We start from the raw sequence: 21,881 nt of genomic DNA, 5'->3' as shown, positions 1-21,881 counted from the left end.
AGACATATGATGGCCAAGCACCCCACAAGGTGGGACGAAGGCCGTTCACCGCCTCCGGTTTGCACCGCTGCCTCTCCCCCTGTGCCCCAACCTGCCACTGAGATCCAACCCCCCTCTCAGGACACAGGCACTACCGTCTCCTGGCCTGCACCCACACCCTCACCTCCGCTGTCCTCGGCCCCATCCACCAATGTCTCTCAGCGCACCGTCCAGCCGTCGCTAGTGCAAGTGTTGGAGCGCAAGCGCAAGTACGCCGCCACGCACCCGCACGCTCAAGTGTTAAACGTGCACATAGCCAAATTTATCAGCCTGGAGATGCTGCCGTATAGGGTTGTGCAAACGGAGGCTTTCAAAGGTATGATGGCGGCGGCGGCCCCGCGCTACTCAGTTCCCAGTCGCCACTACTTTTCCCGATGCACCGTCCCAGCCCTGCACGACCACGTCTCCCGCAACATTGTACGCACCCTCACCAACGCGGTTACTGGCAAGGTCCACTTAACAACGGACACGTGGACAAGCACAGGCGGGCAGGGCCACTATATCTCTCTGACGGCACATTGGGTGAATTTAGTGGAGGCTGGGACAGAGTCAGAGCCTGGGACCGCTCACGTCCTACCCACCCCCAGAATTGCGGGCCCCAGCTCGGTGGTGGTATCTGTGGCGGTGTATGCTTCCTCCACTAAACCACCCTCCTCCTCCTACGCAACTTCTGTCTCGAAATCAAGATGTGTCAGCAGCAGCACGTCGCCAGCAGTCGGTGTCGCGCGGTGTGACAGCACAGCGGTGGGCAAGCGTCAGCAGGCCGTGCTGAAACTACTCAGCTTAGGAGAGAAGAGGCACACGGCCCACGAACTGCTGCAGGGTCTGACAGAGCAGACCGACCGCTGGCTTGCGCCGCTGAGCCTCCAACCGGGCATGGTCGTGTGTGACAACAGCCGTAACCTGGTGGCGGCTCTGCAGCTCAGCAGCCTCACGCACGTGCCATGCCTGGCCCACGTCTTTAATTTGGTGGTTCAGCGCTTTCTGAAAAGCTACCCACGCTTGTCAGACCTGCTCGGAAAGGTGCGCCGGCTCTGCGCACATTTCCGCAAGTCCCACACGGACGCTGCCACCCTTCGCACCCTTCAACATCGGTTTAATCTGCCAGTGCACCGACTGCTGTGCGATGTGCCCACACGGTGGAACTCTACGCTCCACATGTTGGCCAGGCTCTATGAGCAACGTAGAGCTATAGTGGAATACCAACTCCAACATGGGCGGCGCAGTGGGAGTCAGCCTCCTCAATTCTTTACAGAAGAGTGGGCCTGGTTGGCAGACATGTGCCAGGTCCTTGGAAACTTTGAGGAGTCTACCCAGATGGTGAGCGGCGATGCTACAATCATTAGCGTCACCATTCCTCTGCTATGCCTCTTGAGAAGTTCCCTGCAAAGCATAAAGGCAGACGCTTTGCGCTCGGAAACAGAGGCGGGGGAAGACAGTATGTCGCTGGATAGTCAGAGCACCCTCCTGTCTATATCTCAGCGTGTTGAGGAGGAGGAGGAGCATGAGGAGGATGAGGAGGAGGGGGAAGAGACAGCTTGGCCCACTGGTGAGGGTACCCATGCTGCTTGCCTGTCATCCTTTCAGCGTGTATGGCCTGAGGAGGAGGAGGAGGATCCTGAAAGTGATCTTTCTAGTGAGGACAGCCATGTGTTGCGTACAGGTACCCTGGCACACATGGCTGACTTCATGTTAGGATGCCTTTCTCGTGACCCTCGCGTTACACGCATTCTGGCCACTACGGATTACTGGGTGTACACACTGTTTGACCCACGGTATAAGGAGAACCTTTCCACTCTCATACTCGAAGAGGAAAGGGGTTCGAGAGTGATGCTATACCACAGGACCCTGGCGGACAAACTGATGGTAAAATTCCCATCCGACAGCGCTAGTGGCCGAAGGCGCAGTTCTGAGGGCCAGGTAGCAGGGGAGGCGCAGAGATCAGGCAGCATGTACAGCACAGGCAGGGGAACACTCTCTAAGGCCTTTGACAGCTTTCTGGCTCCCCAGCAAGACTGTGTCACCGCTCCCCAGTCAAGGCTGAGTCGGCGGGAGCACTGTAAAAGGATGGTGAGAGAGTACGTAGCCGATCGCACGACCGTCCTCCGTGACGCCTCTGCCCCCTACAACTACTGGGTGTCGAAGCTGGACACGTGGCCTGAACTCGCGCTGTATGCCCTGGAGGTGCTTGCTTGTCCTGCGGCTAGCGTCTTGTCAGAGAGGGTGTTTAGTGCGGTTGGGGGAATCATCACAGATAAGCGTACCCGCCGGTCAACCGACAGTGCCGACAGGCTTACACTCATCAAGATGAACAAAGCCTGGATTTCCCCAGACTTCTCTTCTCCACCAGCGGACAGCAGCGATACCTAAACAATACGTAGGCTGCACCCGCGGATGGAAGCATTGTTCTCTATCACCATCAAAAACGTGGACCTTTTAGCTTCATCAATCTGTGTATAATATTCATCCTCCTCCTCCTGCTCCTCCTCCTGAAACCTGACATAATCACGCCGAATGGGCAATTTTTCTTAGGCCCACAAGGCTCAGTCATATAATTTTTGTAAACAATTTTTATACGTTTCAATGCTCATTAAAGCGTTGAAACTTGCACCTGAACCAATTTTTATTTTAACTGGGCTGCCTCCAGGCCTAGTTACAAATTAAGCCACATTAACCAAAGCGATTAATGGGTTTCCCCTGCCCTCTTGGTTGGGCATGGGCAATGTTTCTGAGGTACATTAGTACTGTTGGTACACCAATTTTTTGGGGCCCTCGCCTACAGTGTAATCCAATTAATTTTTTGCCCACCTGCATTAAAGCTGACGTTACATCAGCTGTGCTGGGCACTGCTATGGGATATATTTATGTACCGCCGGTGGCTTCCTGGCACCTACCCATGCTGTGGGTCCACAGGGAGTTGTAACTGCATGTGTCCACTTCTAAAGAACCCCAGTCTGACTGGGGCATGCAGTGTGGGCCGAAGCCCACCTGCATTAAACATGACAGTACCTCAGCTGTGCTGGGCACTGCAATGGGATATATTTATGTACCGTCGGTGGGTTCCAGGGAGCCACCCATGCTGTGGGTCCACACGGAGTTGTAACTGCATGTGTCCACTTCTAAAGAACCCCAGTCTGACTGGGGCATGCAGTGTGGGCCAAAGCCCACCTGCATTAAACATGACATTACCTCAGCTGTGATGGGCAATGCAATGGGATATATTTATGTACCGCAGGTGGCTTCCTGGCACCCACCCATGCTGTCGGTCCACAGGGACTTCACAATAGGGAGTTGTACCTGCCCGTGTCTATGAATTAAAAACCCTGGTCAGGTTGGGGCATGTAGTGTGGGCCGAAGCCCACCTTCATTTAATCTGACGTTAGCTCTGCTGTTCAGGGCACTGCAATGGGATACATTTATGTACAGCCGGTGGGTTCAAGGGAGCCACCCATGCTGTGGGTGCACACGGAATTCCCATTGCGGAGTTGTACCTGCCTGTGACAATTTATAAAAAACCGCGGTCTGACTGGGGCATGCAGACACCTTGACAGAATGAATAGTGTGTGGCACATAGGTTCCCCATTGCTATTCCCACGTGTGCAGCTCCTGATGGCGGTGGCACAGGATTATATTTCTCATTGCTTTTGTACAGCATTGTGGGCTATCGCCCCGCCCCTTTTAAAGAGGGTAGCTGCCTAGCCGTGCCAACCCTCTGCAGTGTGTGCCTGCGGTTCCTCCTCATGGCAGACGCACTTATAAATAGACATGAGGCTGGTGTGGCTATGAGGCCAGTGTGTGGCATGAGTGCAGCTGCAGGCTGCGCAGGGACACTTTGGTGTGTGCTGTGGACACTGCGTCGTGCGAGGGGGGGGGGGGGTTGGGCAGCATGTAACCCAGGAGAAGTGGCAGCGGAGTGTCATGCAGGCAGTGATTGTGCTTTGTTGGAGGTAGTGTGGTGCTTAGCTAAGGTATGCATTGCTAATGAGGGCTTTTCAGAAGTAAAAGTTGTTGGGTGGGGGGGGGCACTCTTGCCGCTATTGTGGCTTAATAGTGGGACCTGGGAACTTGAGATGCAGCCCAACATGTAGCCCCTCGCCTGCCCTATCCGTTGCTGTGTCGTTCCCATCAGTTTCTTGAATTGCCCAGATTTTCACAAATGGAAACCTTAGTGAGCATCGGCATTATACAAAAATGCTCGAGTCGCCCATTGACTTCAATGGGGTTCGTTATTCGAAACGAACCCTCGAGCATCGCGAAATTTTTGTCCCGAGTAACGAGCACCCGAGCATTTTGGTGCTCGCTCATCTCTAGTCATCATACCTTTGCATTGCACACTAAATTTCTTATTTTAGTATTTTTTGGCAGCCTGTGAACCTCTAAGGTGAACAGAAGACTAGAGAAGACAAACAAGAATTAATCTAGAGAAGGGTTGTAACAGATGTGATTATACACATAATGTACTAGCTATAGTCTGTATCATAAAGAGAATGCAGCAGATAGCGGTGGCAGTGAGTGTATCACTCCAACATTTATGGTGAGGGATGGGCCAACTGTCCTCTCCTCACATCTCCTCCGGTCAACAGAGATGATCACATGATCAGCACCAGTAATGTTTCTTACAGGTAACTAATCAGCAACCATAAACGGCGGAGTGATACACTCAATGCCACCGCTATCATCTGCATTCTCTGCGTGAGACAGACTATAAATGTAGAATTTTCTATGTACCACTAAACTCTACATACTGAATATTGCTGCAGTTTAACTCCAGTACCTTAGGATAGGAAATCCGTTTGGGAAAGTGAGGAAGCTCTTGGTGAAATATTTTAACTACTGTCATTTAGAATATTAAAATGTTATATGTCATTGGGTCAGGTCATTCAATTATAGTTATCTTGACTTTATACTCTTTTTATAATCTTTCTTCAAATGTACTGGTATAATAAAGGATCAATAAAATACTTTTCCTGCAGGCACCAATTGGAGTTATTGAAGCAGATATATGAAGTTGACTGCTTCTCCAGGACCCAATAAGGTCACTTTAAACAAGAGCAGGCCCATAAATCAGTATTTCCATAGTACTATATTGTATTTTTTATACATTATGTTATTTACTTCCTATTGTTTATATGGCTTTAACGCCGCAGGGAGAACAGGCAGTGACAGCATTGCCGGTGGCAGCACTGATAAGGCAGCACAGCAGGGCCCTGAACAGCGCAGTTTGGACACTGACGGCATGGAACCATGTGAGAGAGGGTGGGGTGGTGGGGGGGCCCGGCCTAATGCCTCCTTGTCCTCCGCTGTCTCCATTAGCTAGTAGGGCAGGTGGCTTGTAGGGAAGGTTGTCGACCCCCTGCATTGGATACCAGTCAGAAAGCAGAGAGACTGCGGCGTGCATCGAGAGCTGTCATCCCAGGGTGTCGGCCAGGTCTCAGCCACTGCACATGTGAGCAGTCAGGAGCAGGGATGGGAGGCCAGCGAACCTTCAGGGCTGGCCCTGCTTGCTTCCAATGGCATGTGCGTGTGGCTCCCGGCCAGCTTCGCTTCCAGCGTCATGTGTGTGTGTGTGTAGGGTTTGGGAGGTTGAGGCAGGAGGTCCAGCTCAGGAGAGCACCATTGCGGCAACCAATCAGCCGCTGGTGGCATGCCATTCAACTCAGGACTGTCAAAGCACACATTATTCTAGTGGAGACAAGATACAACAGTATCGAATATATCTACCATTGGTAAAACCATATCTAAGTAAAATGAAGTTCAATCAAAACCAATACAGTTCATAAAGTTTATATTATTACATATCAATAGGCTTTTGTGTTTTAATCACAGAAAGAAACCACATTCACAAGTGGTTTTTCCATACATTACATGGGTAGGGGTTATGTTATGATTTGCAGAAACTATAGTATTTTCTAGAAAGTGTGCATCTTGATCCTGCATTGTGTAACTATAACGTTTAGTCTTGTAACTTGTGGCTCTCCACCTATTGCAAGACTACAACTCCCAGGAAGACCCACCAATTACTGGGAGTTGTAGTTTCACAAAAGCAGGGAAGCCACAATAGAAAAAGCACACTGTGGTACAGATGTAGCAAAGTTTAACTTGACACTTAATGCATTAAATACCCCATGGCTAACACAGAACATTTGCTTGCTTTTCAATAGATTCTGCAGTGTTAACTTAACGTGTTGAAGCAAGGTATCAGCATTGGGTTAAACTTTTCTACATCTGTATAATGGGGCTTCTATGGATATGGTTTATGCGTCACTTGAATGTAATTGAGATAATATCATGATTGCTGGAAACCAATATACACTCATTCTAAAAAAAAAATCAAACACCTAGAAGAAGTTGCCATTTTGCTGAAAAACATGGCATGCAGTTACATCTCAGGCAGATGCGCTGATTAGAGTTGTGGTGTGATTAGATGAACGGTCTTGCTACCTGAGGACCTAAAAGTGGTTCCCCCTTGGCCTAGATAAAGGTTCTCAGTAACTACTTGTGTATAGTGACCTCTTTTTCTGCTTGTTTAGAGCTTGCTGACCACTAGACATCCCTCAGTAATGCAATCAAAGACATTTCACCCAGTTACCAGAGTTTAAGAGGAGGCACATTATTGGAATGCAAGAAGCTGCATGGTTGTATCGACAAATTGCCACCACCTGGGACGTTCTGACCAGACTATTTTGAAATTTTAAGAACAGTGAATGCATTATGGTACGCACACAAGGCAATCGGGCTTAGGACAATATATCAGCAGTAGAGAGGAGCGTCTATTCGTCCAACAAGTATGAGCAGCTCCAATTGTTTCGTTGTCCGCCATCCAGAGATGGGTGGCACCATCATTGTCAGTTAGAATCATTTTTAGGCACTTGGCTGAAGGATATTTGGTCTCACGGTGCTCATTAAGTGTATTGCCTTTGATACTCCTTCACCATCGCCTCCGTTTACAGTGGTGTTGTGAACAACAAAGCTGGACTGCTACAGAATGAAACTGGCTTGTCTTTGGTGATTAATCGAAGTTTAGTTTGGGCACTCATAATGACCATGTTCATGTCTGGAGACCTAAGGGTGGGTGCCTCAATCTTGCCTTTGCTGTGGAGCAACACACTGCCCTCACTGCTGGTGTGATGGTCTGGGGGCCATTACAACGACACTTGGTAATCCCTAGTAGTGGTACGAGGGACAATGACAGCTCAGCGATATGTTCAGGACATCCTGCAGCCACATGTGTTCCTCTCATGGCGACTTCCAAGAGGCATTTCCCAGCAGGATAATGCTCGGCTGCACACAGCAAGGATGTCACAGGAATCCCCCCACAACATTGCCACAATTCTGTAGCCTACCCGATCGCCTGATTTATCATGAATAGAACATGTATGAGACCATCTGGAACACCAATCTTTAACAAATGTGGACTGATATATTGCAAGATACCATACAGAACCTGTATGCCTCCATGGCTGTCCCTATGACATCTTGCTTCCAAGCTTGAAACAGACCAACAGGGTGCTAAAGGCTCTATGTCCGCCCTTATGATATCTTGCATCCATGCTAGAGGTGGTACAACAGGGTTCTAGAGCCTCCATGCCCACCTGTATCACATCTTGTATCCAAGCTAAAGGTGGTACAACAGGGTACTAGAGCCTTCATGCCCGCCCATATCACATCTTGCATCCAAGCTAGAGGTGGTACAACATAATAATAATAATAATAATCTTTATTTGTATAGCGCCAACTTATTCCGCAGCGCTTTCTGGCATGGATAAATGCAAAACAATACAACAATTGCAACAATTACAATGCGAGATACATTGGGTTAGACACAAATGGGTTGGGGGTGGTACAGGAGGTGCAGGGGGTGAACACAGGCAGTAGGAAATTTTATGTACAGATCATTTATCAGAAGGCAAACAGGGTGGAGCACCATAGGGAGGGGCGAGGATCTAGGGATCTAGGTCAGGAGATTTGGTATGCTTCCCTGAAGAGGTGCGTTTTTAAGGCACGTCTGAAATTTCGTGCATCGGGAATTGTCCGGATGCCTTGGGGTAGAGCATTCCAGAGGATGGGTGCTGCTCTAGTGAAGTCCTGTAGGCGAGCATGAGAGCTTCGTATTACAGGGGTGTTTAGTCTGAGGGTGTTAGCCGATCGGAGTGAGCGCGCTGGGTGGTATACTGACAGTAGGGAGGCGATGTATGGTGGGGCAGCGCCATGCAGAGCTTTGTGAGTGAGGTAGAGGAGTTTAAATTAAGTTCTGCAGTGGATGGGCAGCCAATGCAGCGACTGGCATAGTGCAGAGGCGTCTGAATAACGACTGGATAGAACAATGAGTCTAGCTGCTGCATTTAGTATGGATTGGAGTGGAGCGAGCCTAGTGCGGGGGAGGCCAATGAGTAGCGAGTTGCAGTAGTCAAGCCGGGAGTGGAAGAGCGCAACCACGAGCGTCTTTAGCGTGTCCGTGGTTAGGAACGGACGTATTTTAGCAATATTTCTGAGGTGCACGTGGCATGTTTGAGCCAGAGATTGGATATGGGGGGCAAAGGAGAGGTCAGAGTCCAGTGTGACCCCAAGGCATCGAGCATGCCGTCTGGGGGTTATAATGGTGCCAGACACTGGAATGGAGATGTTGAGGGGAGGTCGGTTAGAAGGTGGAAAGACAAGGAGGTCAGTTTTAGAGAGGTTTAGTTTGAGAAAAAGGGAGGACATAGTGTTAGAGACAGCGGACAGACAGTCGGTGATATTTTGGAGGAATGGTCCAGAGATCTCACGAGAGGTACAACAGGGTACTAGAGCCTCCATATCTGCCCGTATCACATCTTATATCCAACCTAGAGGCGGTACAACAGGGTACTAGAGCCTCCCTTCTAGGGCTCATTTTTCCGCAATAAATTATCCTTTTGCTCTGATATTGTAATCGCTTACTTATATCAACGTTACAATCACAGAGGGAAAGCTTCGTTCAATTCTGACAACTCCTTCTAGGTGCTTGATTTTTTTTGACAATGAGTGTATAAGAGTCCGTCACCCAGAAAGCTTTCAATTCTAGTTATGGCAAGTATAATAACATATAGAAGGATTAAATGAATGTGACAATAATTCAAATAATAATAGTGGAAAGCAGGCTGAGATAAATCGGAATATGCTGAATGCTTCAGAGAACAGTTGGAAAGTATTAGAGAAGTTAATCAATGAACCAGTTTAAAGCTGTTCAGATTTGCTTGACTGCACAATTGTATAATAAATGCTCTGCACTGAAGAAAACCCATCAGCCCGGGGACACATAAATGCACATTACTTATGCCGACGAGGACTTCTGGTAGTCATGTGTATAATAAATGGGGAAATCTGATGCTACAACCAAACGAGAGGAATGGAGCGCAGAAGCTAGTCAAACTATTAGTTTCTGCTTCAACTTCACATAAGCAGCTTTTCTGAGGATCTGATGTTTTATTTAGATTACTGCTTCATCATTAAAGAACTTGATAAATTAGGTGTCCAAAGTTATACAAGATACAGAAAATCTGCTGCACCTTCATAAAGGAAAACTCTAGAGAAAAAAATAGCTATCAAATAGTGTTTCTATGTGTTGTTTACGCTGTAAAGGTTTTAGTCTGAATTTATAGTGCCGGATTACAATATGCTTCTACAATGTAGCAGCTTGTGATTAACACTATGTAATTGGGGTGATGGAACAATGCTTTTACAGTGCCACCTATTACAAGGTAACATTCATGCAAGTCAATATCTGACCTTTTCACTTGCCTTGTAACCATGACTGGGAATATAAGCCAAGGCCAGAGTCTTCTCCAGAAGGAGAAGATAGCCACATAGAGACAGACTGTTTGGGGATTTTTTCTCTTCATCAGTGTTCAATAGGTTGGTGGCATTGTATAGTAGGTCTGACATTGACTTGCAGGAATGCTACCTTCTAATAGGTGGCACTATAGGGGCATTGTTCCATCTTCCCATTTGCATATTTCCCAGAGGAGAATGCATTGCCTTTTAAATCTCCTCACTACATGTTCTCCCTAAGGAGAAACGGAACCCTCTCTGACAACTCACATCATAGGCCTCTCAACCAGCTAGCCAGCAACCTACTGTACACAGATGAGGAGTAACACCCCTAAATCAGTCTTCTATACATGGTTAGCTTTTTCTTCTGGAAAAGACTCTGGGTTTGGTTTACATTTCCAGTCATGTTACAAGGCATGTGAAAAGGTCTGGCATTGACTTGCCAGAATGTGCATTGTTCCATTTGCATATTTGCCAGAGGAGGATTCATGGCCTTATAAGTCTTCTCACACCTTCTAGGTGCTCTCCTTAAGGAGAAACGATACCATTTTTTAACACTAAGTAAACTTAGACTACAGAACATCAACTGAAAGGAAATGAGACATCAGAGAATGAAATCTTATATAAATCAAGTTATATTAAACATATTTTTAAGAATTAGTGTCACAATCTATATTTTAAAGAAAGTCTTAAAATTGCAGAGTTCCCACACTGGCCACTAAGTCAAATAATAGTCTGGCCTGTCCTGTTCCATAGAGAAAACCTTTCAGCAGTCATCTCATTGTCATCTATGAAATGTGACGCCTGTATATAGATAATACCGGGTCAACCATTCACAATAGATGATGGTCGCCGCTTTCCCTCTTCCCCTTCCTGCACAATGACCTCTCCATAGGTCCAACCGCATGCCTAAAGGTCTATTTACATGGAAATATAATCTTTCAAACAACTGAAAGATTGAAAGATTTTGCAATTTATCTGCGATTTGCATAAATTGTTAATGACCATTAACACTTTATCATCTTAATTTGCATGTAAAAGGGCCTCCAAAAGCTGTTTGCAGAGCCCAGCATGATTAATCACATGCCCAACTGTGCACACAGCTGCATTGCTCTTCTTGCAGCTGGCGGCAAATTACAATGTTATCTGCCACCTCCAGAGGAGATAACAGTGTGCAGTCTATTGAGAGATACTTATCTCTTCACCTTAAAATCATTGTTCAAATGAAAACTGCAGGATGCCCGCGTTTACATGTAACGATTTTTGCTCATTTTAGGTTGTTTGAAGAATTTTGAGTGATAATCGTGACATGTAAATTGGCCTTAAAACAGTCTCCCATAGAAATTAACGCGTCCAGTCCTGTCCATTGTGTGAATGGCCCATGGTTTCTGTTGTAAAGCATCTCTAAATACTGTTAAATGCAGCTCAGGCAAGACGTCAGCCCCATTAGTCATGTACAGACTAAAGAATAAAGAATTCTACAATCAGAAAATTAAAACAGATTGGAAAACTGGAAAATATTTCACTACTCGATTTTAATTAATAAAAAAATATCATTGATACGTTCCCTTTAACTATAGGAGTGCAGAGGTTACACTCACAAGGGCTTTATAGGGATTGAGGGTCTCGATGGTCACTCTGATTCATAAGGAAATAACAGTGTTTATTCTCTATACTATGACATCACTATTTATTATCCCTATATTATGACATCACTTCATACATTATATTTTGTACCATGAAGCTGCATCTATTATCCATTGCTGTTACATGACTTTGATTCTTAGCCTTTAGCTGTAACATCATTGTTATCTTTAGCCATTAGCTGTGACATCACTGCTTATCATCTCTAGTCTATGTGACATCATTCCTGTTTTGTGACATCACTGTACAATATTCCCATACTGTAATATAGTAACTGTGCCCAATAACACTTCAAGGTATATTATCAATGTACTATGTGACATATTATCTGTGCAACCTCACTGTCGTCCTTAGCCTTTTGCTGTCACATCATTGTTTATAATTCCTGTTCTGTAACATTACTTGTGTTTCGTTGGCATCGCTACGTGAATTATCCTGGTTTAATAATGCCCTGTTTATTATCCCCATGCTGTGACATCACTGTGGTCATAGCTGTGATGTCACTATGTATACCATCCCTAGACGGTGACATCATCCCTGTCTTATGACATCACTGTGCACATTACTTATAAACTGTTAACATCACAGCAATGTGCATTAACTCTTCAATGTCCATTGTATTGTGTGTATTATCTCTATTATACCCTAATGTGGTTTTTAACCTTTGGCTGTGACATCATTGTTTATTATCCCCGTTCTGTGACATTGCTGTATTTATTAAGTCTATTCTGTGACATTATTCCTATTTTGATTTTTCCCATACAGAGAGAAAAAAGAAAGCTCACCCCTCCTGTGCTGAATCTCCTGGTTAGATTGCACTCCAACCATGTGTCAGTATACCCATATGAAAAAATGATCCAGCAACCAGGGGGAGATGGGAAAAACTTTAAAATTAATTAATCAAGTGGTGCTTTTTGTATGGATTAATAAAGTTTGAAGTTTTTCCCATCTCCATTTGGTTGCTGGATTGTTGTTTCATATTCATACTATTCCCATACAGTGACATTAATATCCCATAAACCCATAGCTTTACAGTGTTTATTAATTATGTTCTGTGACATCATTGTGTTGGTTATTCCTCTTAAGGGCCTAGGATGTTCAAGTTACAGTTCTGCTATAGAACTGTTTGACTTAATGAACAACTATCCACAACTACGCCCAATCTTCCTCTTTTGGAAAACAGAAAAAAAAAGCTCTGCCATGGTTCCATTGTTAATAGAAATAAGATTACAAAGTAACTTTTTATTTATTGACTGTCAGCTCTATACATACACTATCCTACTAAAAGTAATTGGCCACCTGAGAAAGAAAAGTAGTATTTAGTAGTATGTAAAGTAGTACTTTACATAGGTTAAGACTAAGGCCTTAGTCAGACGGGCGTTTTTTCGTGCGATTTGCGGATCGCATGACGGATGCGCATCTGCAAATCGCGTGACCGGTGCCCGAAAGTCGCCCGAAAATCTGCTCCTAGCCGCGTTTCATTAGAAACGGGCTGGAGCTGTCCAGCGCATTGCATTCAATGGAGCCGGCAATACAGCCGACTCTATTGAAAGAAATGCGCTGCGGGCGAGTGTGGGATGAATTGTCGGGAAGGGCTTAAATATAGAAGCCCTTCCCTGCAATTCATCCAGAAAAGTGTTAAAATAAAAAATATATCCATACTCACCTGCTCCCGGCAGCCGGAGTTCCGCGCAGCCGGCCTGCAGTGGGTGTGAAGGGGGTGTGAGTCAGACCTGCCCCCTGATTGGCTCAGCGCTGAGCCAATCAGAGGCAGGTCTGACTCACACCCCCTTCACACCCACTGCCGGCCGCGCTGAACTCCGTCTGCCGGGACAAGGTAAGTATATATATATTTTTTATTTTAACACATTTCTGGATGAATTGCAGGGAAGGGCTTCTATATTTAAGCCCTTCCCGACAATTCATCCCGCGCACGCCGGCAGCCCATTGCTTTCAGTGGAACCTGCTGTATTGCCGGCTCCATTGAATTCAATGGGCAAACATCGTTCTTCTCTGCCACAGCTGTTACAGCTGTGGCAGAGAAGAATGATTTGTCTTCTATATGTTCTCAATGGGGTCGGCGCTGCTGCCGCCGGCCCCATTGAGCGCATATAGAGAAGAGAACAGGAATCGCAGATCGCAGATAGGTGCAATTTGCGATTTCTGTTCTATACTTTATCGGACGAGCGCATAAAAAGCGCTCATGTGTCCGATACCATTGCAAAGCAATGGTTTTAAAAAATCGCCGGACGCATGTGCATGCGCAAATCGCGCAAAAAAAGCCCGTCTGACTAAGGCCTAAGGGTGACTATCCACTACAGTTCTTTTTCACTGCGAAATTCGCAGCGTTTTTTTTCTCCAGTGGTCTATGGGACTTGTTAATGTCAAAATCGCAATCGCGCAAAATCGCAATTTACCGCGAAATCACGATTTTAACATTACCAAGTCCCATAGTCCCCTGGAGAAAAAAAACGCTTTGAATTTCGCAGTGAAATACAGCTGGTATTTCCCTTCATTCATCCTGCAAATGTCTGGTGAGTTCACTCAAAGAAGATGGACTCTGTTCATATTTCCTCACCAAAAGTTGGAGTTTGTCCCAAAGATGTTCCATAGTGTGCAGCCAGTCCAATCGTGGAACATTCATATCTAGAGTTGAGCGAACATACTCTGCCGAGCTTGATGCTCGTTCGAGTATTAGCGTAATCGATGGTGCTTGTTACTCGAATGAGCATCAAGCCGTGTTTGACCCCGCCCCAGTTTTTGGCTCTTCCCCGCTGTGACGTGCCTGTTTTGGCCCCTCCATGCCACGACGCAGCGTGCGTCATTGGCAAATTTTTTGTCTGGTAGGCAGGGGAGAGAGAGAGAGAAACGAACCTAGAAAAAAAAAAAAAAAAGCTCGGCACCCGGCGTCCCACATACAAAAATGCTCGAGTCTCCCATTGTAGTCAATGGGGTTAGTTACTCGAGTAGAGCTCTCGAATTTTACAAAAAGCTTGACTCGAATAACGCGGACTCGAGCATTTGGGTGCTCGCTCATCTCTAATCATATCCTCGAACCAACGTAAAACAGCGTTGGATTTGTGACAAGCCACTTTGTCATATTGGAAGTATTACTGACCATTCCCAGAGTATTGAGACAGTATTAGCAGCACATTATTGTCTAGAATGTCAAGGTACACCACCATGTTCATAGTTCTTGCCACTACAACCAACAGACTGAAACTATGCCACCTAAAACATCCCCAGACTATAATGGAACCTCTGCTGTACCTACCTGTTGGCACAACACACTCAGGCGAAAGAAGTTCCACAGGCTCCTCCCCACGCAGGTGCCTCCATCTGACTTGAAGATATAGTAGTGTGATTAATCACTCAATAGAATGTTCTTCCATTGCTCAACTGTCCAATATATGACGCTTCTCGCACCATTGTTAATGGGAATGATACATTGCACTTTGTGATAGACAGCTTGAGCACAGTGGCATAACCTGTATATCCAATCACATGTAGTTCCCGTCACAAACTATGACTGACACCTCCAAGGGTCTGTATTCTATGCAGCATGGCTTAGGACACATGAGATGCTAATAAGACACAAGCCATTCTTGTATTTTTGGCAGGGTAGTGTATTGTACATTATATTATACAGTGTGCATGGATGTCCGTCGTTAGATTTCCATGTTATATACTGTTCTTCTCAGAAAAATATATGCATTATAAATGTACAGCCATGTATCAAGATATAGAATTGCAAATCTTCAGTTTTATTCTGATCATCACATTATTTTTACTAATGCTGGATACTGCTCATTATATACAATTCTTCTTGTTTCATGTAGAGCCTGTTTGGCCATATACAACAATTCGTCATTATATAATAGTTATCTTCATTACACATTAGTTACCTTATTAAGAAGTGTCACGCTGATATTTATTTTACCGAATTATGTAATTTTAATAGGTGGAAAATCAACACATATTTCATTGATGAGAAAAAAATGTGGTTCCTCATAAATTAATTTGATTTCATTAAACTATTACAGCTACCAATAAACACTTATTAGTGAGCGGAGAATCTAATAAAATGAAGTTCAGTGGGAAAAGAATCAGGATTCTAAATACATTTTACGTTTAATGCTCATCCCAACCATTGATTTGGATGCCTTAATAAAATTGCCGCCACAGTAACTAAATTAAAAAGTCTATTCTAATGTTACTTTTCTCTTAACCCTTTCTGGCTGCAGTTCTTTTTAGTATTTTCATTTTTTCCTCCCCACAATTTTAAAAAGTCATAACTTTATTTTTTAATTGATGTGAGGGCTTGTTTTTTTGTGGGAGGACTTGTATTTTTCAATGTTACCATTTAACTTACCATATATTGTATTGTGAAACTTTAATAATTTCTAAGTGTGGAGAAATGAAAAAAAATTGTCATATTTGTGGACCGTTTGCTTTTATGACGTTCACAGTGCAGCAAAACTAAAATTTTATCTTTATTGTGTGGGTCAATGCCAAATTTATATAGTTTTTTTATGTAGTACTACTTAAAAAAAAATAAAAGATCTTTTTCAGTTGCCATCTTTCGACCTTCATAACTTTTTTATTTTTTGTCGGTGGGGTTGAGTGATAGCTTTTTCCTTTGTGAGGTGACCTGTAGGTTTTATTGATAGGTTTTTGGGGTACATATGTGGTTTTGATTGCTTTTTATTCAATTTTTTTTCTTGGAGTCGGGGTGAAATATAAAGAGCAATTCTGGTATTGCAGTTTTTTTCTGACAGCGTTCGCCATGTGAGATTAATAAATAATGTGATAGTTTAATAAATTGTGCTTTTACAGATGCAGTGATACCACTTTTTAAATAAGTCACATTGAAATCAATGGGAATTTACTGGATCTTATTTCCCTTTTTATCTGCTCTTAGGACAAAACAGAAACATAGGAAATAAAAATGCTGATATGAACTCGGCCCAAGGCCTCCTGCACACTGTAGAGCCAGATTCCGCATGCGGAATCCCGCAGTGGAATACGGTCCTAGGAGCAGCGGGGAAGCGCGTACCTGGCTACTTCCTTTTTTCTCTGTACTGCGGATGGTCCGCATGGCTCACCACCGGACATGCGTAGTGCAGAATGTTTTTTTTTTTTAAACTATTGCTTTTCACGCGTCATCACCTAACAATGATGCAGAATCCATGACTTTCCGAAATGTTCCATTGACTTCAAGGCCTAAGGCAATATACATCGAACAACACTGATCTAAGAATATGGACCAGAATAGGACATGCAGTGATTTTTCTAACATATCAGTATGTCTGAAAACCTGCCCATGTGAATAGCCTCATAGGATATAATGGGTCCGTTTGCTGTCCGGAAAATACACAGAGAGCAGATGGTTGGAAAATACAGCTGTCTAAATAAGGCGTTGAAGAGACCTCTAGGAGTAGAGTCCAGCAGGGGCGTAACTATAGAGGATGCAGCGGATGCGGTTGCACCCGGGCCCATAAGGCCTCTCTTCTCCATATAGGGAACTCAGTACTATGAATAAAGCATTATAGTTGGGGGCCCTGTTACAGGTTTTGCATTGGGGCCCAGGAGCTTCAAGTTACGCCTCTGGACTCCAGAATGGTAAAATACAGTATATGGAGATCACTGACTAGGCTGCCAAATGACAAATTTACACTTCTATAAGAAGTTTCATGGGAAATTCGTTGGAGATAAAATAGAAGTAAACATCAATATTGTAGAGAATATAAAGTGTTATAAATTAGAACATTTTATCAGGATTGACTGAATGGCTGCTGCACAACCGCTATGTACAAGACGTAGACATACAGAACATTTGCTGCTACAGACAAATTCCTGCCCATCTGTTTCATCATAATTCCTTTCTATCTTTAATTCTAATACGATTTCCCGGCAGTTGAAGTATTAATTGTAACAGTGTTCTTATTAAAAAGATCATTAGTTTCATCCCCTGAGGATCTTCGAGTAGTGATGAAACAGTTCTGTTATTTAGTAAGGAGAAGGGCATCTGGTTGATATGAACATGCCTATTGCCGGTAAAAGGCAGGAGAATGGTGACATATGAAACATGTATTTCCTAATTTAATACAAAGAAGTAAATATATAAGATATTTAGAACCATTTCTTCTCAAAGTTTTTGTCATGAATGTTTACCGAACCTATGAGGGGAGCTGATTGTTATTGGCCAACCATGGAAAAACAAAGAGGAGAGCGGACTGGTACTGGTTTGCTACTTTTAGGAGTTCTTAGAACATTTAGATGGTAAAGTATGTCTGGCTAGATAAACAATTGTATATATAAGATATGTGTCACGACTGGTACAACTAGATAATAGAAACCAATGCTGACAAATTTCAGAGCTGAACAAAGGAGTCTAGTGGGTGGACATATCAACAGGATAGCTATAGTCTAACGCAGTGATGGCGAACCTTTTAGAGACTGAGTGCCCAAACTGGAACCCAAAACCCACTTATTTATCACAAAGTGTCAACATGTCAGGGGGCGGGGCTTATCACAATGTATGATTTTACCTCTGTTATTATAAAAAGGACAGGGCTGTTTCAAAATAGACAGGGTGAAGATTTTGACTGATTTTTGGATGAGGAAATGCTGTGGAATTTGCCTTGAAAATTTCCGCTGAGGACATTCTGCAGCATTTACGCCCCAGTGGTAATAGTGGCCCCAAAGTTAATAGTGACCCCCAGAATGACCACAGCGGTTATAGTAACCCCCATAGTGGCCCCAGCGGTAATAGTGACCCCTACAATGGCCTCAGTGGTAATAGTGACCCTCACAGCGGCCTCATTGTAAATAATGACCTCCAGAGTGGCTTCAGCAGTAATAGTGACCTCTAGAGTGGCCCCAGCGGTAATAGTGACCCCCACAGCAGCCCCAGCAGTAATAGTGACCCCCCACAGTGGCTATAGCGGTAATAGTGACACCCCACAGCGACCGCACAGTAATAGTGACTGCCAGAACGGCCCCAGTAGTAATACTAACCCCCATATTGGCCCCAGCGGTAATAGTGACCCCCATAATGGCCTCAGTGGTAATAGAGACCCTCACAGTGGCCTCATCGGTAATAATGGCCTCCAGAGTGGCTTCAGCAGTAATAGTGACCCCCACAGAGGCCCCAGTGGTATTAGTTACCCCTCCCCACAGTGGCCCCAGTGGTAATAGTGACCCCCCACAGTGGCCCCAGCGGTAATAGTGACCCCCCACAGTGGCCACAGCAGTAATAGTGACACCTCATAGCGGCTCCATGGGTAATAGTGACCCCCCACAGTGACCCATTGGTAATAGTGACATCCCACTGTGGGCCCTGTAGTAATGCTATTACTTCTGGGGCTGATATAGGGGATGCTATTACTAATAGTATCCCCTATATCAGCCCCAGTAGTAATAGTGCTCCGTCCTCATTGAAGCACTGCTGCTACTCTACTCGACACTGCTGCTGGCACTGATCCCAGGTGCACACTGTGACATAAGTGTGCTGCCAGACGCCTCCTCCCCTGTTCTTGCGGAACCAAGGAGGAGACGTCAGGGGAGGGGAAGGAGGATTCTGGGTGCACACTGACATCACAGTGTGCACCTGGGATCAGCACCGCCTAGTGAATACTGGCAGGGAAGCCACAGCACCCCTGCCGGAATTCATAACCGCAGGAAGTTGCCGCCGACATGCATGCCGGCAGGGGGGCTCTCAGGGAGGTTCGCCACCACTGGCCTAACGTAAGAGGCTTTAATGGACAGAACTAAATATAGTGGAAATAAAATGGCAGACACATATACTAGAACCTCACCAACCAGAAAGGCCTATCAAGAGGAGCACCCACCCTGCAAAGGTAAACCCCACTGAAGGAGATTAACCAGGACCTGTTCTGAAATGAACTGGTGACACTGATCTCTTTTCACCTAACTACAGAGTATTTGGGTTCAGGACTCAGAGATGAACGCTAAACAGAACTGAGATCCACTGAGCACTATAATTGCAGAGCACAGAACACACAGGCACAGAATAAGGACACTTTCAAGCAAGTATACTGTAACATGCCCGTAATACAGATCCGTATTATGAATGTGTTACACATGACGTGACAACCGCATATCATCAGTATTTCATCACTATATGTGAAAAATAAGTCATGCTCAGTTTAAAAAAAGGCTGTGAAAAATATGGCCATGTGAATAGATTCATAGGTTTACATTACATCCATATTATAGTCTGCAAAACACAGACCAAATGCGGAGCTAATATATGCTCATCTGAGAGTGACCTAATGGGTAACACATAGGAAGTATAATTGGCATTAACCCTGGAAAAAAGATGATTAAAGGGCGACCAAATAACGATGTATAGATACATAAGGGGACAAGGTTCTCTCCCATGATCTATTTATTCCCAGGACTGCGACGGTAACAAGAGGGCATCCTCTATGGTTAGAGGAAAGAAGGTTTCATCACCAACACAGAAGGGGGTTCTTTACTGTAAGAGCAGTGAGACTGGAACTCTCTGCCTGAGGATGTGGTGATGGCAAAATTGATAGAGAAGTTTAAGAGGGGACTAGATGCGTTTCTAGAGTGGAAGGATATTACAGGATATAAACATTAAATAACCAGCGGGGTTGTTTATTCGGGTCTTGGAGTTAGGTAAGAACTTTTCAAACATTGATCTAGGGATTTAATGACTACCATTATGGAGTCGGGAAGGATTTTTTTTCCCCCAAAAGGGCTAATTGGCTTCTGCCTCATTGTTTTTTTTTTTGCCTTCCTCTGGATCAACAAGGATGGGAAGGAGGTGTGGAAACAGGCTGAACTAGATGGATATTGTCTCCCTTCAGCCTAACATACTATTTTACTACGTTAGGATTCACAGGGCGCACACAGTGTGCAAATTAAGTGTGAACTGTCCACTGGGTGGTCCATTTGCTAGGACTTGTCTGGGCTTTCTTCTCCTCATTCAGTCGAAGCCTCAACTATTGTATAATGATTAACGTGCGTTCCAGACACTGTGCATGTGCCACAATTTCAAAATACATGCATAGTGACTGAAACATATAGTATCTCTAAGGGAGCTGGAGATAATATTAGACAAAGGGTTTCGACCCTTGCATAATTTGCATATCGTATGATACTTACAAAAGGCATTGACAGCACTGTGAAGAGAATTAAAGGTATCACTTTCATTCTTTTCATATCCATTACCTATGGTTCAAATTTGTTTATGGGGAAAAAAGTTAATGATAGACTTCCTTTAAAAGTGGGGATCCCCTGTTTAAGATCCTCCTCTCTTGACCATAATGGGGACTGATTACAAAGAGCAACCCTTGCTCTGGAGGACCTGCCCTGTCAAACATTATACAGACTACCAAATAATTTGGAGGAACACTGTGCATTACTTAATTTCCCATGTAGTAGTGCGGTAGGGAAATTGAACAGTACTGCCATACATCTGACAGGATATGCCTAAGGCATGGCAGCAGTCAAGCCATGCCACCCCCCTATCAATGTGCTAAATTAATCAGATTGTCCACAAAAATAAATTTAAGGGGAGAACATCTGAAAATTCAATATGCCACCGAGGTTTTCATTCCTGTCTTGCCCCCCTTTTCATGATTTTGGAAAGAAGTGGTTTATCCAGTTTATACGTTTACCAAGGACCCTCTAAAAGTACGATGAAATACTCATTCCAACTGAAATACTTAGTGATCAATTTTAGATCAGTTCTTCAATTCTCATGACAATGTTTCTACAAACGAGACATAATTCAGTGTTGGTTACATTCTCCACAAGCCCATTGTTTTATAGAAAAGCCAAATACCTTTCTCTCAGAAAGAAATTATCGATCATCCAATAAGTACTTTAATAAATCACACAGGAATGCTGTAAATTCCAAGAACATGTCTCTTGGGTTTCGCAGCATCCATCTACCACTAGTAGTTTTATAGTGTACAATTATTGATAAGCAGTTTGTGTTGTAGCTGGGGTCATTTGATAGTCTAAAGTTATTGTTACCATTCAAAGAAGAAAAATAAACCATCATTTTTTTAAATGACGTAATAAAAATTGACGGTCTTAATGTAATTTTTAAAACATTTCTGGAGATAAAGGGATGAACAGGCTATTTTATTTACAAACTCATAGTTTGTAGCATCTCTGATCTGTTTTTTGAATCCTCTCTCTTCCCTAGAGTTAGCTATTACAGATGAGCGAGTATACTCGCTAAAGGCAATTGCTCGAGCGAGCATTGCCTTTAGCGAGTACCTGCCCGCTCGAGACCAAAGGTTCGGGTGCCGGCACGGGTGAGAGGTGAGTAGCGGCAGTCAGCAGGGGGGAGCGGGGGGGGGGAGAGAGGAAGAGAGAGATCTCCCCCCTGTTCCGCCCCGCTCTCC

General features: G+C 44.5%; 1 protein-coding gene across 1 annotated transcript in view; it reads right to left on the bottom strand.

The window, feature by feature from the left end:
* The window catches only part of PITPNM3 (PITPNM family member 3), a 498,866-nt gene that overhangs the window by 70,777 nt on the left and 406,208 nt on the right, over positions 1-21,881 (bottom strand). The window lies entirely within an intron of this gene.

Source organism: Eleutherodactylus coqui, chromosome 4 (genome assembly GCF_035609145.1).
Source record: "Eleutherodactylus coqui strain aEleCoq1 chromosome 4, aEleCoq1.hap1, whole genome shotgun sequence".
Classification (NCBI taxonomy): domain Eukaryota; kingdom Metazoa; phylum Chordata; class Amphibia; order Anura; family Eleutherodactylidae; genus Eleutherodactylus; species Eleutherodactylus coqui.
The sequence above is the reverse complement of the archived record's forward strand: the minus strand, read 5'-3'. Positions and strand labels throughout refer to the sequence as shown.